The 12130-nt window shown below is 34.5% G+C and overlaps 1 pseudogene; it reads left to right on the top strand.

Moving 5' to 3' along the window:
- LOC120438465 overlaps positions 1-3458 on the top strand; it is a 44643-nt pseudogene extending 41185 nt beyond the window's left edge.
- The last annotated feature ends 8672 nt before the right edge of the window (positions 3459-12130 follow it).

Below are 12130 nucleotides of genomic sequence, written 5' to 3'. Positions count from 1 at the left end.
TTAAAGAAGAAAGTGTTTTGGTATCTGTGAAACACAGTGGTGGTAGAACTTCAGCCTGTCTCCATCATTAGTGGAGCAATGACTCCTCAGTTATTGCATGTGGACTGAGTCTGAGGAGAAGGTGAGGCAGTGAAGAAGGGAGAAGCACCAAACTAAATCAAACTTCATCTCCTTTAAGAGTTATAGTTTGATCAGCAAAGACCAGAGCTGTGAAAATGATCATGGTGAAGCTTCACTCCTGAGACTGGACTTAGGAAATATTGTGAAATATTTAGTCTCTATGCAGACGTCCTGGAGCCTTCATCTCACAGCTGCTGCACACAGAAAAGTCTGATTAGTTTAACTCAGAGGGAAAAGCCTGCAAAATATTGGTCCAGCTCAGAGCAGGTCTGCATAAATAAAGATAAACATGACACACAGTTATATAACTCTCTCTCTCTATATATATATTAGTTTGTGTTATTAAAGAGGTGGGGATCAGGGGAGGGTCCATGTTTATATAGGCAGGGAGAGGAAGTCTGCAACTACAGATGGATAAAATATAAATGAATAAATATATAAAGAGTAGCTACTGGAGCCAGTGTGGACACAAAGGCTCGTCTCCAGGAGAACCCAGAGACTGTTCAGTGGGTTCCTCTCAGACTGAGGTGGAGTGGGTTGGCCCACTGCATGACCCCCTGACTCTGACCGCGTCAGCGGTGGGTTGATTGTAATAACTTCTCCTCTCCCTGTGCCGGCCTCATGTTGTGTAGTTCATTAATAAAGAATAAGCAAAGGCAAAGATGTTTGGACCTGTGTGTGTTTGATCCTGCAGCTGGAGCAGCTGTCAGAAACCACATCTGTAATGTACAGAGTACAGTCTGACTGACAGCTGAGACACTTTTTACATTCATTCATGTTTTAGCTGCTTAGAGTTGATGCTGGAGGGGAACCTGCTCACATTGGATGTGTTTCTGTAACTAATCAGTTACTTCTGTAAAGTAATCAAAATGTACTAAACCAAGCTAATCTGCACACTGACTGGAAAACCTGAAGGATGTAAGCAGCGCCCTCTGATGGAAGGCTTTTATTGTGAAGTCTTTTCAGGAAGTATATATTCATAGCAAACTGCAGGCAGATCACTGAGTGTTTAATAAGACAGGCAGACAGGAAAAGCAGCTGATTAGTGTTGATGAAATCAGTGAAGCATCACTTTGTTTCCAGACTGAACGCTGCCTTCAAACAGAAAAGTATCTCCTGTCTTACTGTTCTCTGTGACCATCACAACTTCTGCACAATCTTTTACCATTGAATAGTTTTTACCAAAAGTTTTAGTGATGATGAAATGTGTTCACAGAGGGAGGAAGAGGAAGAGGAGCGGTGTTTGTGAGGAGGAGCAGCTGTCCTGCTGTGCTTTGTGTCAGGACGTCCTGAAGGATCCAGTCTCTACCAGCTGTGGACACTGGTTCTGCAGACAGTGCATCTGCTCATACTGGGACCAGTCTGCTTCATCAGGAGACTCGTCCTGTCCCCAGTGTGGAGAAAGAACCAGAGCTGGACTGCAGACAGCCAGTCAGAGCAGCTGTGTACAAAGTAATACTGAACATCTGTCTGCTGATGGACTCGTTTCTGAAAACTGGACTTCTTGTTGTTGTTCAGACATTGAAGAGTTTTCTTTCTCTTTCTTTCAGCAGATGTTGGTCTGCAGGAGGTTTTAGATGAACATAAGATCAGTCTGAGGAGGAGATGTGAACGTGTGACTGAAGGAAGTGATGAAACAGGAAGTAGAACCCTCCTCAACACCATCTACACTGAGCTCTACATCACAGAGGGGCAGAGTGAAGAGGTTCATACCCAACATGAGGTGAGGCAGCTGGAGACAGCTTCCAAGATGGACGCCCTCCATGACGCTCCAATCAGGTGCCAGGACATCTTTAAAGCCTTCCCTGACCAACAGAGACCCATTAGAGTGGTTCTGACCAACGGCGTGGCTGGTGTTGGAAAAACCTTCTCAGTGCAGAAGTTCACTCTGGACTGGGCAGAGGGCTTGGAGAACCAACATGTCAGTGTGGTGGTTCTGCTTTCATTCAGGAGCTGAACCTGATCAGAGATGAGCAGTACAGTCTTCTGGAGCTGCTCCATGTTTTCCATCCAACATTACAGAAGGTCACAGCAGAGAAGCTGGCTGTCTCTCAGCTTTTGTTCATCTTTGACGGCCTGGATGAAAGCAGACTTTCATTGGATTTCACCAACAGGAAGCTGCTGTCTGATGTCACACAGAAGTCATCAGTCAGCCAGCTGCTGACAAACCTCATCCAGGGGAATCTGCTTCCCCGGCTCGTCTGGATAACTTCCCGACCGCAGCAGCCAATCAGATCCCTCCTACATGTGTCGACAGGCTAACAGAAGCACGAGGCTTCACTGACGCCCAGAAGGAGGAGTACTTCAGGAGGAGATTCAGTGATGAAGAGCTGTCCAGCAGAATCATCTCCCACATGAAGACATCCAGGAGCCTCCACATCATGTGTAGTATCCCAGTCTTCTGCTGGATCACTGCTACAGTTCTGGAGCACATGTTGACTACAGAGCAGAGAGGAGAGCTGCCCAAGACCCTGACTGACATGTACTCACACTTCCTGCTGGTTCAGACAAAGAGGAAGAAGAACAAGTACCATGAGGGACATGAGACGAGTCCACAGGAGCTGACGGAGGCTGACAGGGAAGTTCTTCTGAAGCTGGGGAGGCTGGCGTTTGAACATCTGGAGAAAGGAAACATCATGTTCTACCAAGAAGACCTGGAGCAGTGTGGTCTGGATGTGACAGAGGCCTCGGTGTACTCAGGAGTTTGTACAGAGATCTTCAAAAGAGAGTGTGAGATCTTCCAGAAACCAGTCTACTGCTTTGTTCATCTGAGCATTCAGGAGTTTCTGGCTGCTGTCTACATGTTCCACTGTCACACCAACAGGAAGACAGAGGTGCTGAAGAACTTCCTGGGACAAAAGTACAGTGGGTCATCTCTGGATGATTTCCTTAAACGAGCCATGGAGAAATCCCTCCAGAGTAAAAATGGCCACCTGGACCTGTTTGTTCGCTTCCTTCATGGCCTCTGTCTGGAGTCCAACCAGAGACTCTTAGGAGGTCTGCTGGGTCAGACAGAGAACAGTCCAGGAATCATCCAGAAAGTCACCAAGAACCTGAAAAATAACAAGACATTTAAATCTTCTCCTGACAGAAGCATCAACATCTTCCACTGTCTGATGGAGATGAACGACCTCTCAGTACATCAGGAGATCCAAGCGTTCCTGAAGTCAGAGAAAAGGTCAAAGGACCTCACTATGATCCACTGCTCAGCTCTGGCCTTCATGCTGCAGATGTCAGAGGAGGTTCTGGATGAGTTGGACCTGCAGAAGTACAAAGCTTCAAAGGAGGGACGACTGAGACTGATTCCAGCTGTGAGGAACTGCAGAAAGGCTCGGTGAGTCCAGATGTGCTTATTGACATCATTGATCAGTGCAGGTTAATAGTTTAATCTTTAAATTAAAAACACAGTCCTTGGTTATAAAGTGCTTTCCAAACACCAACATTCTCCTGTTTCCGTGCAGCCAAACAACAAAGAGCCACTTGCTGCTACAGACAGAGTGAAAGTGGACGGTATATCCTCCATTCTTAATGTAAAACACATGCAATGAATTGTAATGCACCATCTGTGTTTACCTTCATGCAGTTTTCTCTTTATGGTAGACTTGGATATTTAAATGTTTACCTCCTGGAGAGTCTTGTTCACTTGATTGGCTGTTGTGAAGGGGATTCTCCTCACCCTGTCTCTAAGGGAGACACCAGCTACCCTTCTGAGTAAATTTATTTGCCCCCCTTGTAACCACGATCTGGTTCTTCCAGTCACTGCCCACAGCTCGTGACCATAGGTGTGGGCAGGGACGTAAATCGACCGGTAAATTTAGAGCTTCGCTGTCACGCTCAGCTCTCTCTCTCTTCACCACGACGGACCGGTACAGCGTCCACCTCACTGTTACCGCAGCAACAGTCTGTCTGTTGATTCCTGCTCCCCTCCCCCTTCTTTACACCACCCTGAGATACTCAGACTTCTCCACTTGGGGCGTGAACTTGTCTCTGACCCAGAGTGGGCTCCACCCTTTCCCAGCTGAGGACCATGGCCTCAGATGCTGATCCTCATTCACACGGCTTCACACTCAGCTGAGAACAGCTCCACTGTGAGCTGGAGGCCATCACCTGATGAAGCCAACAGAACCACATCCTCTGTAAAAACAGAGACGAGACTCTGACACCACCCAAGTGGAACATAAGGTCAGAGGTCAGCTAATACCTAATATGGTAATCCTGAGTTAACAGGAAAGGGAAATGCAGTGAAGAAATGGATTTTCAAATGAGGAGTGGAATCACCATTTTAAATGTACAAAGTAATCTTTGACTTTATTTTTTAAAAGATTTTAAAATCTTTTTAAAAATTGGAATTCAAAAATGTTTTTTAAAATGAAATAAATTTACTCATGTTTTATTGCACAATTTATTATTGAAGCATAAACTGTATTTTGACTCTTCTGATCCCCCATAATATTGAGATTGTATAGAAGTTTTCAACATTTGCCAGATTTATGATTATACTACACACTATTATTAGTATAGTATACTATTATACTACACAGTATTATTAGTATAGTATACTATTATACTACACAGTATTATTAGTATAGCATACTATTATACTATACAGTATTAGTATAGTCTACTATTATACTATACAGTATTAGTATAGTCTACTATTATACTACACAGTATTATTAGTATAGCATACTATTATACTATACAGTATTATTAGTATAGCATACTATTATACTATACAGTATTATTAGTATAGTCTACTATTATACTATACAGTATTATTAGTATAGTATACTATTATACTACACACTATTATTAGTATAGCATACTATTATACTATACAGTATTATTAGTATAGTCTACTATTATACTATACAGTATTATTAGTATAGCATACTATTATACTATACAGTATTATTAGTATAGCATACTATTATACTATACAGTATTAGTATAGTCTACTATTATACTATACAGTATTAGTATAGTCTACTATTATACTACACAGTATTAGTATAGCCTACTATTATACTATACAGTATTATTAGTATAGCATACTATTATACTATACACTATTATTAGTATAGCATACTATTATACTATACACTATTATTAGTATAGCATACTATTATACTACACAGTATTATTATAGTATACTATTATACTATACAGTATTATTAGTATAGCATACTATTATACTACACAGTATTATTAGTATAGTCTACTATTATACTATACAGTATTATTAGTATAGTCATACTACACACTATTATTAGTATAGTATACTATTATACTATACAGTATTATTAGTATAGTCTACTATTATACTATACAGTATTATTAGTATAGCATACTATTATACTACACAGTATTATTAGTATAGTATACTATTATACTATACAGTATTATTAGTATAGCATACTATTATACTACACAGTATTATTAGTATAGTCTACTATTATACTATACAGTATTATTAGTATAGTCATACTACACACACTATTATTAGTATAGTATACTATTATACTATACAGTATTAGTATAGTCATACTACACACTATTATTAGTATAGTATACTATTATACTATACAGTATTATTAGTATAGTCTACTATTATACTATACAGTATTATTAGTATAGCATACTATTATACTATACAGTATTATTAGTATAGTCTACTATTATACTATACAGTATTAGTATAGTCTACTATTATACTACACAGTATTATTAGTATAGCATACTATTATACTATACAGTATTATTAGTATAGCATACTATTATACTATACAGTATTATTAGTATAGCATACTCTTATACTATACAGTATTATTAGTATAGTATACTATTATACTACACACTATTATTAGTATAGTCTACTATTATACTATACAGTATTATTAGTATAGCATACTATTATACTATACAGTATTATTAGTATAGTATACTATTATACTACACACTATTATTAGTATAGTCTACTATTATACTATACAGTATTATTAGTATAGCATACTATTATACTATACAGTATTATTAGTATAGCCTACTATTATACTATACAGTATTATTAGTATAGTCTACTATTATACTATACAGTATTATTAGTATAGGCTACTATTATACTATACAGTATTATTAGTATAGCATACTATTATACTACACAGTATTATTAGTATAGTATACTATTATACTATATAGTATTATTAGTATAGCATACTATTATACTACACAGTATTATTAGTGTAGTCTACTATTATACTATACAGTATTATTAGTATAGTCATACTACACACTATTATTAGTATAGTATACTATTATACTATACAGTATTATTAGTATAGTCTACTATTATACTATACAGTATTATTAGTATAGCATACTATTATACTACACAGTATTATTAGTATAGCATACTATTATACTACACAGTATTATAGTATAGTCTACTATTATACTACACAGTATTATTAGTATAGTCTACTATTATACTATACACTATTATTAGTATAGTATACTATTATACTACACACTATTATTAGTATAGTATACTATTATACTACACAGTATTATTAGTATAGTCTACTATTATACTACACAGTATTATTAGTATAGTCTACTATTATACTACACATAGTATTATTAGTATAGTCTACTATTATACTATACACTATTATTAGTATAGTCTACTATTATACTACACAGTATTATTAGTATAGTATACTATTATACTACACAGTATTATTAGTATAGTATACTATTATACTACACAGTATTATTAGTATAGTCTACTATTATACTACACAGTATTATTAGTATAGCATACTATTATACTAAACAGTATTATTAGTATAGCATACTATTATACTACACAGTATTATTAGTATAGCATACTATTATACTACACACTATTATTAGTATAGTCTACTATTATACTATACACTATTATTAGTATAGCATACTATTATACTATACACTATTATTAGTATAGCATACTGTTATACTAAACAGTATTATTAGTATAGCATACTATTATACTAAACAGTATTATTAGTATAGTATACTATTATACTACACACTATTATTAGTATAGTCTACTATTATACTATACAGTATTATTAGTATAGCATACTATTATACTATACAGTATTATTAGTATAGCCTACTATTATACTATACAGTATTATTAGTATAGTCTACTATTATACTATACAGTATTATTAGTATAGGCTACTATTATACTATACAGTATTATTAGTATAGCATACTATTATACTACACAGTATTATTAGTATAGTATACTATTATACTATACAGTATTATTAGTATAGCATACTATTATACTACACAGTATTATTAGTGTAGTCTACTATTATACTATACAGTATTATTAGTATAGTCATACTACACACTATTATTAGTATAGTATACTATTATACTATACAGTATTATTAGTATAGTCTACTATTATACTATACAGTATTATTAGTATAGCATACTATTATACTACACAGTATTATTAGTATAGCATACTATTATACTACACAGTATTATAGTATAGTCTACTATTATACTACACAGTATTATTAGTATAGTCTACTATTATACTATACACTATTATTAGTATAGTATACTATTATACTACACACTATTATTAGTATAGTATACTATTATACTACACTACACAGTATTATTAGTATAGTCTACTATTATACTACACAGTATTATTAGTATAGTCTACTATTATACTACATAGTATTATTAGTATAGTCTACTATTATACTATACACTATTATTAGTATAGTCTACTATTATACTACACAGTATTATTAGTATAGTATACTATTATACTACACAGTATTATTAGTATAGTATACTATTATACTACACAGTATTATTAGTATAGTCTACTATTATACTACACAGTATTATTAGTATAGCATACTATTATACTAAACAGTATTATTAGTATAGCATACTATTATACTACACAGTATTATTAGTATAGCATACTATTATACTTACACTATTATTAGTATAGTCTACTATTATACTATACACTATTATTAGTATAGCATACTATTATACTATACACTATTATTAGTATAGCATACTGTTATACTAAACAGTATTATTAGTATAGCATACTATTATACTAAACAGTATTATTAGTATAGCATACTATTATACTACACACTATTATTAGTATAGTCTACTATTATACTACACACTATTATTAGTATAGCATACTATTATACTATACAGTATTATTAGTATAGCATACTATTATACTATACAGTATTATTAGTATAGCATACTATTATACTATACAGTATTATTAGTATAGCATACTATTATACTATACAGTATTATTAGTATAGCATACTATTATACTAAACAGTATTATTAGTTTAGTATACTATTATACTACACAGTATTATTAGTATAGCATACTATTATACTACACACTATTATTAGTATAGTCTACTATTATACTATACACTATTATTAGTATAGTCTACTATTATACTAAACAGTATTATTAGTTTAGTATACTATTATACTACACACTATTATTAGTATAGTCTACTATTATACTATACAGTATTATTAGTATAGCATACTATTATACTATACACTATTATTAGTATAGTCTACTATTATACTATACAGTATTATTAGTATAGCATACTATTATACTAAACAGTATTATTAGTTTAGTATACTATTATACTACACAGTATTATTAGTATAGCATACTGTTATACTAAACAGTATTATTAGTATAGCATACTATTATACTAAACAGTATTATTAGTATAGCATACTATTATACTACACACTATTATTAGTATAGCCTACTATTATACTATACACTATTATTAGTATAGCATACTATTATACTATACAGTATTATTAGTATAGCATACTATTATACTACACACTATTATTAGTATAGCATACTATTATACTACACACTATTATTAGTATAGTCTACTATTATACTATACACTATTATTAGTATAGTCTACTATTATACTAAACAGTATTATTAGTTTAGTATACTATTATACTACACAGTATTATTAGTATAGCATACTATTATACTACACACTATTATTAGTATAGTCTACTATTATACTATACAGTATTATTAGTATAGCATACTATTATACTAAACAGTATTATTAGTTTAGTATACTATTATACTACACAGTATTATTAGTATAGCATACTGTTATACTAAACAGTATTATTAGTATAGCATACTATTATACTAAACAGTATTATTAGTATAGCATACTATTATACTACACACTATTATTAGTATAGTCTACTATTATACTATACACTATTATTAGTATAGCATACTATTATACTATACAGTATTATTAGTATAGCATACTATTATACTATACAGTATTATTAGTATAGCATACTATTATACTATACAGTATTATTAGTATAGCATACTATTATACTAAACAGTATTATTAGTTTAGTATACTATTATACTACACAGTATTATTAGTATAGCATACTATTATACTACACACTATTATTAGTATAGTCTACTATTATACTATACACTATTATTAGTATAGTATACTATTATACTTTACACATCTGTTTTTAACAGGAAATCTTGATCATGTTACATGAGTTCTGAGTTCTGTTGAGCTTCTTGAATTGAACCTTAAGTTCCTTTCATTTTTTCTTCCAGTGTCTTTGGTTTAAATGTATTTACCCCTGTGAACTGCATATGAAACAGTTCACCTCTTGTCACTCGCTATTATCTGTTTGCCATAAAAGTGTTGGTGATGTGGTGGGAGAATCATTATTTTCAGTCTCTTCTTACAAACATAGTGAGGCAAAGATGTGGGTCGTGGTCCCTGATAATCAGATGTGTCTGTGTTCTGTTACATGTGACGTTAGAGAGGTTTTAGTGGAGATAAAAACAGGACCAACATCACTCGTGACTGCTTTCCTGTCTTCACAGTGTGTTTACTGTTGGAGCTCGTCCTCCTGTTGCATCGGTCACAGCTGTTACGCTCCTCTGTGACTCCTCCTCTATCTGCTGTGACACTGCAGGAGTTTTTGGTCATGGCGTGTGAATAACTGCCGAGGTCGGCTAGGACGACGACACCACTCATTGTCAGACCCTGTCACGCTGTCTGGTGTCATCTTTAGCCGAGGTTATTAAGTACTTCAAAATGAAACCGGTCTCTGTTTTCAGTCTCCACCCTCTTTTGCAGCTTCGAGCCAGGTTGTAACACAGAGTTAAAGTCACCACCTGTTGTGACCGGGGAGTGAGATGAGTGTGAGGAAGATGAAACCAACGTGTCATTCTGACTAGTTACTGGGAACTGATGTGTAATGATGCAATAACAAAGATTACTTTTTCTATGATTTTCTGTTTTATTAATTATTTTATTGATAATAAGGACAGGCAGAGGAGATTGGATGGGTGGATTTACTTTGTTTCATTATTTTGCACTGAAATGGAGTCCAGTGTACAGTTGTTGACGTTGCACATTTTAATATGTTTTAGCTGAGACTGTAGTGGGCACTCTTTAAATGTCGGCTCAGTTTGTCACGTTAGAGCCTATTTGTGGCTGTTAGTGCTCCGATGGCTTTAGACCGAGCTGACTGAGGGGTCTAAGCTCATGATGCCACCAGCAACACCCGGGTCAAGCCGCAGAGTTTTCAAACCACTGACACTCGACATAATTTACTCAGGTTATATCAGGTGCTCTAAGAAAGGCCGCTTAGAAAGAAAAGCGAGTGCACTGCTTTAAGGTTCTTGAAGATGTTTAATCCGAACATTCAGCTTCTTCACTTCTAAAACCAAATAGTGGAGAGTCCCAGATTTTAATCCTAGTGGGAGTGTCCCTTAAGAGGGTCGTTGACCAACTATTGATCATGTGGCTCATCACATGAGCCAAGGTGTGAAAAAGGGTGTGGGTGATTATCAGCTGAGGTTTTGAGAGATGAGACGTCTTCAAGAAAGTTAAAAAAGTCACTTTTCTTTCCAGGCTCCTTAGATTACCATGACTGTATGATGAGAACCTACACAGACACATCAGGTGAAGTTTTCAGTGTTTTGGTTCAGTTTAATGTAAAAATGGAGATGAAACACATATAAAGGCTCGTTTACACCACTGAGCCCTGCTCTAAAACACTGACACAGATCTGTCTGTGAAGCTGGCTTTAACAAATAAGAGCTCAAAGTTTTAAAAACATGTTTAGCGCCAAACTGTCCACTTTACTGTCTGTAGCAGGAAGTGGCTGTTTGGCATTGAAACAGGAGAATCCAGCTGTTAGCCTGATGTTGTTTGTAAAGCTCTTCATAAACAAGGACTGTGGAGGAGGAGAGCCTGTGTGAGTCAGGTGGTTCACCGGCCGAGTGTGTCAGCGGCAGAAACAGCTGATGTGATCAGCGCCGTTTTATGCAGTAAAATAATCTTTCTGTTCCCAAACACATCCACACAGTTTACAACATAACAGCCCACTACATGCACATCACACCACAGACATGCATAAACTTAAACATAAAATATGTCCTGTACTAGGGCTGGGTATCGTCACTGATTTCTAGAATCGATTCGATCCACGATTCGATTCAATTCGATTTGAATCTGGGAAATTTTGACAGTCAGAAATATTATAATTCAGATCAGTACATTTACATATTTTTGTAAATGTACTGATTTACAAAAAAAGGAAGCTGACACACGCAAGACTTTATCAAAGGTGTGAGCGTCACAGCAGATGCCTTTGTGTCAAAGTAGCTGAAGATAAAACAGAAAAACATGAAGGTGGTTTTCCTGGCCTGGGATTTTATAACAATATTTATAAAATATTTATATAAAATATTTTATAAAAATAAATAAAAAAATATTCTGCAGTAAATCAAAAACGAAAGAAAACCATTAATCAACATATGAACGTTACCTGTGACGTTACAGCGGTTTTATTAGAGACACGGCTAAGCGTTTTGCATTTTGCATAA

Source organism: Oreochromis aureus, linkage group 3 (assembly GCF_013358895.1).
Source record: "Oreochromis aureus strain Israel breed Guangdong linkage group 3, ZZ_aureus, whole genome shotgun sequence".
NCBI classification, from domain to species: Eukaryota; Metazoa; Chordata; class Actinopteri; order Cichliformes; family Cichlidae; genus Oreochromis; species Oreochromis aureus.
Note: the sequence above shows the minus strand (reverse complement) of the source record. Positions and strands in the feature narration are given on the sequence as shown.